The following is a 7,982-nucleotide window of genomic DNA, read 5'->3' as shown; positions in this document are numbered from 1 at the left end:
ACCAACAGCTGAGGAGCCCCCATGTTACTGGACTTGGCCCTCTGGATAAATGGTTGTGTTTTTAAACTGCCTTCTAAATATTCGTATTTATACTCAAAGATGTGTGTTGCTCTTAACTTTTGTCAGAGTCTTGTTGCAGTGGATAGTTGATAATGCAAAGCTTTATTAACTAGTTGCAGTCATGAGAAATAGTGACTGTGAATATTCAACTATATATGGGTCATCTGTACCAATCTATTAACCAATGAAGAGGCTCAAAAAAAAACTGAGGAGAAAAGGGTAGAAAAAAATGTAAGAAGCAAAGAATGAGGAGGAGTCCTGTGAAATGTTGTACTCTGTGCATGCCATGACTGTTGTACATTTATTCACAGAATCTTTGGTTATGTGCTCAAAATCAGCTCAGTAAGGCAGCACTAACTGGACTCAGTGGATCATTAAATCAAAAAGAGAACATGAATGTAAGGGAGACTGTCTGGAAGGGCCCAGTGGAAGATGGAGGGATGTAGTGGCTATCAGTTATGATTAAAACACATTGTATACATATATGAAATTGTAAAAGAACAAAAATATTGTTTAAAATATCAGTTATTCTAGTATCAGAAATATTGAGTGAGTCACTACTCCATCCAGATTTAAATATAGCTATATTAACTTATACAGATTTAGAGTAGGACATACAAAATAGTAAGTAATGGTAAAAAAAAAAGTTAGAGATGATTTGGAAAAAAGTAAAAAAAAAGGTTTTGCTCTTCCTTAGTAAACTATAGATTTGAAACTGGAGAGATGAAGAGTGTTGGAATGTTGGTTTGGGAAGATCTGTAGAAGTGTCAGAGAAAGCTCACTTTTCCCCACTAATAGTTCCTTTACCTTTAAGATTCCCCAGGGAGACTGTACTTTGTGATGTCAAAAACTCATAATGGCCCTCCAAGGAGTCTCCACTCTTCTGAGGTGTCAGAAGTAGTGCTTTGTGATGTCTACACTTCCCTAAGACACTATTGGCTAGAGTGAAGAGTTTGCTCACTAATACACTTGAAGGATTTAGTTTTTCATTGTTCTGAGAATGAATATATAGGTGTGTCAGGAGCTCCTGGAAAGACCAGTTCTTGGTTTCATCATGACTAAGGTGACTAGAAAATCACTAAAGCAAAACAGGGCTAAGGTAACACTGACTCCAAGGACTAAAGGGAAGAAGAAAAGGAAGACATTTATTCCACTGAGATGCCGATTACATTTTAAGGTAGGATGAGTACAATTGAGCTTGTCCATTAACTTTATCTCCAGATCTCTGCTCTATTCTTGTATGAATTATTACCTCTTTTCATGAAGCCTGAAATCAAATCAAGTCTTTAACCTCTTTCTGTAAACTAATGTCTTTCTGGGCTTCCCTTGTTGTCTTTCTAGGTATCAAAGACAAGAATGAAGACAAAACGATCCGTAGGGGGTACAAAGAAAAAGTTTCAAACATACAATGTTCATCCAAAAAAGCGTAAAAGATCAGTAAGACCAACAATTTATGTTTGTTATCATATGTTAAGTAGGAAATGGAAAGAAAGGAAGGAAGGGAAACGAAATAAAAGACGGTGTCAGTCTAAGAAAAAGAGTCAACATAAGAGAAGATACCAAAGTAAGAAACAAAAAAATAAGACCGTTATTTAGCCATCCTCAGAATAGATAAAGCCCTTGATAAATTCACCACTTCAAATGAAGATCAACATAAGGAAAAGATCAGAGAACTTGCAAACATTTGTAACATTTCCTGGGGCCTGAAAAAATGGCCTAACATAAAAAGATTGAATCATATATCAATTGGGCATACTGGTGATGGTGATGAAAATAAAATGAAGTTATAGAAAGGTAATATTTCTGCTTCTGTGAATTCTGTGATTGTGGGGAGAGACAGAATTGAAAGGCAGATGTATGAGAAGGGAATGTGCTAAGGAAATGGGTGGTTTCTGGGGCACATCCTCAGGCAAACAGTGATGAGAGTGGAGACTAATTTCTAAAGACACATTTCCTTCTATGACAGTCTACCTCCAAAGCCAGAAAGAAACGAAGGGGTGCAACTGCACATATGGAGAGTTGGATATGACATCAGGGTCTGCATTGCAGATGGAAGAGTATTGATGTTTGCAGGATAACTATGACACCTACTTAGACAAGGCAGAGAAAATACTGGTATTTGTTCATATTGTGTCAGGTGAAGGTGTTCAGAAGGCAAAAAAATAGGGCCCTAAAAGTCACTACTAGCACCTCTCAAAGTTGAAAATATCTTGAAGGAACAAATCCAAAGTGGATGAAGCCACTGAATTGTATGAAAATTGAGATGCAGTAGTGGACTTTCAAGGATGAAGCTGTGAAAATGGACCAACTCTAGTAAAGATGATACAAGTGAATATTGTCTGGAAATAGTATTAATACAAGAATTAATACAAGTTGGAAGTGTTCCTTGAAGAGGTCATTAGTTGGCCTATATTTCTAAAAAAAGTTTCAGTTTAAGGATCACATCCCCTTTCCAATGAATATGCAAAATAATAGGTTCCATTATGATATCTTTATACATGTGTCATATGCATTGCTCACCTTCCATTACCTTCTCTTGGTCCCTCCTCTCCTCTCATTAGTCTTCCTTTTTTTTTTTTTTTTTTTTTTTTTTTTTTTTTGGTTTTTCGAGACAGGGTTTCTCTGTGTAGCTTTGCGCCTTTCCTGGGACTCACTTGGTAGCCCAGGCTGGCCTTGAACTCACAGAGATCCACCTGGCTCTGCCTCCTGAGTGCTGGGATTAAAGGCGTGCGCCACCACCGCCCGGCTAGTCTTCCTCTTTCTAATATAAAGTCCTTATTATGACTTGAATCAAAAATGTCCCCTACAGGCTAATGCCCTGATTCACAGAGCCTTGCTGGTGAAAATGGGTCACTTAGGGAAGCCTTTGAGAGCTTTACATGGCACTGCTTCTAACTTGAATTTTCTGCTTCCTGGTCCATACAATGTGATGAATATTTGTCACATGATCCTATAGCCATTAATTCTTTCTTCCCTGTCAATATGAATTGAGATGACCCTCAAACTAGGAGTTCAAATAAACCTTTTCTTCCCATAAGTTGCTTCTGTGAAGTATTTTGTTAAAGTGATGTAAAAAATGACGAATACAGTCCTTCTACTTTCATGTCATTCACACATATATGCTCTAGATTCTCTCTCTCTCTCTCTCTCTCCCTCTCTCTCTCTCTCTCTCTCTCTCTCTCTCTCTCTCTCTCTCTCTCTCTCTCTCCCCAATTTCACAACAAATCAAAAAAAACTGTAAAGCACAAACAATTCTAATGAAAAAATGGGCAAAATATTTAATGTGAACATATTTCATAAAACATAAAATAGACAATAGGTACATAAAACGTGGCCAGCATCATTAGTAAATATGGAAATGCAAGCCAAAATTCTTTTGGTGTCTTAAGGACACAGTTGCACTCTCTTTTTGCTTTCAGTGTTTCTGCTGATATTTTTATTTGCTAAACCTTTGTAAACAGTATGACTTCTTTTTCTTTCCTTCTCTCTCTTTTTCTTTCTTTCTTTCTTTCTTTCTTTCTTTCTTTCTTTCTTTCTTTCTTTCTTTCTTTCTCTCTCTATCTCTCTCTCCCTCCCTTCCTTCCTTCCTCCCTCTCTCCCTTCCTCCCTTCCTTCCTTCCTCCCTCCCTTCCTCCCTTCCTTCCTTCCTTCCTTCCTTCCTTCCTTCCTTCCTTCCTTCCTTCTTTCCTTCCTTCCTTCTTTCCTTCCTTCCTTCCTTCCTTCCTTCCTTTCTTTTTTTTTTGGTAAATGCATGATCTTGTTTTGTAGGCATGTTTGATCCTGGTGCATACTATATAGTCTAGGTTGGATGACTCCAGACTTCAGCCTACAGTTTTTAGGGATTACAGTAATGTACTATCATACCAACCTTAGTATGACTTTTAAATTTTTCTGCTAGTATTCCTATTTTCTATTCCACTGTATGTAGTCTGACTTTGCAATGCCTATTTTAAAGGTTTTTTTTTTGGTTTTTGTTTTATTTTATTTTATTTTTTGTATTACTGGTTTTGAACACATTGATTATATTTTGCTTTAGAGTATTTTTCTTGATGTTTCCTTTGGCTGTGATTAATATGTTTTTGTCATTTATGTTATGTAATGTTCTTTGAAAAAAACTCAGCTATTATTATGTTACAATTTTATTTTCCACCTTTTTTTCTATATGTATTCCAAATAATCTGCTGACAGCTATCTGATTTGAATTTTATTTCTCTGATTTTTTTCATTTTGCTTCATTCTGTATATTTTCTTTTTGTTTATTTGTTCACTAGTATTTTACTCTTTAATGTTTAATCAACTTTTGATGACATCCAGTGTATTTTTACCCAGCTCTGTTTTTATCTTTACAGATTCATTTTGAATACTTTTTATAGAGTATACGTTTACTTAACATGCCAAATTTTTCTTTCAGATTTTTGGATCCATGGAATACTTACTTTTAAATCCCTGATTGTCATCTAGGTTATCTTTGGGACAGTTACACAGTTTGTGTCTTGAGTTGTGTTGTGTTTAGAACACTTTAAAAATAACTGCAAACTTGCAGAATCAACAATAAAGTGAAGTTATTTTTAAATCTGAATTTAACTTGCTAATGCTATAAAATACAAGAACTCTGGAAGAGAAAAATAAAATAACTAACAATCCTATTATTATTATTGTCTACAAAACCCTTTTAATTTTTTCTCTAACCAGGACTAATCCAAACACATGTGTCTTTATCTTCACGTGTGTGTTTGTTTACAAGTGTTTTTTGTAGTTATGTTGATACTGTATTTGTAATTTTTTTCTGTAATAAAAATTTTAAAGTTATGCATTCCTTATATTACTTAGAAAAATAGCTTCAGAGTAAATAAGATATTATTTATTAGCTTACATCTATATACAGAAATCTTCTTATTTCATACCATTATCATTTTGGTCTATCTAAACATCTGCAATTGTTTGAAAGTTATTTGTAAAATATACCACATTTGAAATAATGCAGCCAGTGCTATCATACAGTTCTTTAAGAATATTTAGGAAGAGCTGGAAGTTATCATTCTTTCTTAATTCTCTATGTTACATGTATTGCCTGAGTTCAGAATTTGGGAGTGTTTACTACTTAGAAATACAAAAACAGTAATGATTGTGGCATTTTTCCTATATAAACAGTAATTAAATATTTACTACTGTCTACCCAGATGCATTTATACAATATAGCATCATGCTTTTAAAATGTGGTTAAAGTAAAATGTTAAATCACAGAAGACATGTATATTGAATCTATGTTAAGAACACTGAACAATATTTTACATATGGCCTGCTTAACATATAATATGATTAGGCTCCTTTTAAGTCTTAAAAGTGAGATATTTATTTGATCTATGAGGTAGACTTTTGTAAATCATTTCAGAGCATGGAATATTAAATTTAGGTTTGACATTCCTTTTTAAATGTCTTTGAAGTGCTAGCAGACATTTTAGTCAAATAACCAAAAACTTCCCCCAAAAAGCTGCTCAGGGTCAGTGTATCTGGTAGATTTTGCTGATGAGGAGATAATGTAATGCTTCAGGAAGTCCACATGTCTTCAGCAAATATTTTGGAAACAACTAAGCCATGTTTTCTGTATCCATCAGCACCAAAAGAGAAGTTCTGTTCAGATTGTAAGTCTGATATGTTTGGTGTCTTTTATCTAGACTGCAAGTCTCTGATTAAATATTTATGGTACTTTAACTCCAGGGAAACCAACTTGGTGATTCAAAGTCAATCACTGAATGTAATTTAAAATCAATAAGAGTGAAAAACACCCTGGATGAGCTGTCCTTTCAAAGCAAGCGAGAGCACTTTCATGCCTCTTTACAGAAAATCAGTTATCTAAAGCAGCTACCTGCATGATGTGGACAGAGGTGTTATGTTTATTCTGCGTATATTATAATCATTTACCAATCTTGGACTTGTATACTTTCTTATATGATCTACTGAAATGTTTGCTGTTTCACAGAAAGGCTTTGTATTTTTCTCAAGTGGAGAGATGAGATTGTTGCTTTCAAAAGCCCTGGTATATATGTAAATATTTTAACATTCATTGAAATGTTCCAAAAAATTAAACTTATTTTGAGTTTAAAAAAGATTCAAGCATACTAGAGGTTAGAAAATAAAATGAAAATAAACAATAAAATAAATCAAGAATTGACATAATATTTAATAGAACAACAAAATAAAATCAGTATCAAATGAGTGTGATTTCTCTTGTAAAGTATATTATGCTTTGTGTCTCCTACATCTTATTTTATAGGCTTCTATATGCTTTATAGCCTTTACAAAATAGAGTACAGACTTTTAAAAAGTTTTCCTTTAGGTCCCCTAAAAACTCAAACTTACCCTTTTATTCACGGTAATAAAATTATTTTCAAGCAATCTGTAGTTTAGGAAAACAAATTGCTATAGTGATGCCACCTAAGACTTACCTGATTTTCTCTCATATCTATGCATTCTATTGTCAAGAAACTAAGTACTTTCAAAGTTCAGTCTAACAACTACGTTCCAATTTTTCTCTATTGCCTCAAGTATTAACTTCTTATTCTCTCTACACATTCATACTATGACCTGTTTATTTCACCTCTATTAAAGTTAAATAAATGTGAAACTAATTAGAAACACATCAAAGGAGTACACTTGTTGGAAATCAGCAGTGAAATATTACATATCACAAATTTTCTGCAACAATGTCTCATAGGTTGAAAGGACAACTCTTCTACAAACTTCTCAATTTTTTTCTGAATAAACAAAAAAATATAGACAACTGGGAAGTAAAAGGCAAATGGAGTTTAAATCAGAGGCTTCCTTTATCATAAATCAATGAAAACTCCATGTTCTTAGTATTATTTTACAGGATACCATAGACAGATATTAAGAGTGTACATCGACATAGAAGAACATCATACTGCTAGTTCAGAGACCTCATTCAGCAAAGGTCAAGAGAGAATTTAAATGCTGAAAATGAGATCTCTCAACAGGAATTGACAAATCCATAATCAGGGGTCAAATAGTATCTTTAGAATTCTGCATACTCCTGCCAGGGCTACCCAACCTAGTGTTACCATTAGCTTACTAATCTTTCCTCCCTTGACAGTATAATTCATAAATATCATTTTACTTTGTCATCAATAAGTAGTGCTATAAAAACTAGTTTATTACATGTGAAAGAATGAAGTTAGACATACTATACAAAAATGAATTCAAAATAAATTAAAGATTTACATGGAATATCCAAAACTCCAAAGACAGAAGACAACATGGGGAAAACTTCTTGACATTATAATTTACAAGAAACTCTTAAGAATGATATAAAAAACATAAGAAAAAAACAATAAAACAATAACAACAGTAAAACCATAGAAAACATTAAATTAAATATTGCTATGTGCACATCAAAAAGAATAGTCATGAAAATAAAGAGGCAATCTGTAGAACAGAAAAAAAATTCAAACTTATAAGTATTAGTAGACTAATTTTCAAAATACATAAGGAACATAAGAGCAAAAGTAATAAGCCCCCTAGCCATAGGCTCTAGAAGTGAATCATTTATAATTATTTTGATAAATGGACATAATGTCTAGCTGCCTTCCAAATACTTATCTCTATATCTATAGATAAATGCAGCTTTAAGCTCTCAGCAGAGAAACTTATTTTTGCATTGGACAGTACTCCCAAATGATATAGAACCTCATTAATGATCAAAGTGCAGAGAATAAATTTCTATGGAGTGTTTATCCATAAATGAGACAGGCATGTCATATCCAATCCTCTCAAGTCTCAGGATCAACACAGAATGGCAGAAGAAAGATTATAAAAGTTGGAAGACAAGGAAGACAGGGGAAAATAGTATTCTCTGTACTTGTTAGCTTTAATTTTCAACTTTGCATACCTAGAGTCAATAGAGA

The 7,982-nt window shown here is 33.6% G+C and overlaps 1 long non-coding RNA gene across 1 annotated transcript; it reads left to right on the top strand.

Annotated features, from left to right (window-relative positions):
• The first annotated feature begins 939 nt into the window (after nucleotides 1-939).
• On the top strand, nucleotides 940-1,858 carry LOC131899587 (uncharacterized). Its single transcript, XR_009376104.1, has 2 exons — nucleotides 940-1,237; nucleotides 1,402-1,858. It is a non-coding gene; the product is annotated as an uncharacterized LOC131899587 (long non-coding RNA).
• Nucleotides 1,859-7,982: the final 6,124 nt, after the last annotated feature.

The sequence above is a fragment of the Peromyscus eremicus genome, chromosome X, assembly GCF_949786415.1.
Source record: "Peromyscus eremicus chromosome X, PerEre_H2_v1, whole genome shotgun sequence".
In the NCBI taxonomy this organism is placed as follows: Eukaryota; Metazoa; Chordata; class Mammalia; order Rodentia; family Cricetidae; genus Peromyscus; species Peromyscus eremicus.
The sequence above is the reverse complement of the archived record's forward strand: the minus strand, read 5'-3'. Positions and strand labels throughout refer to the sequence as shown.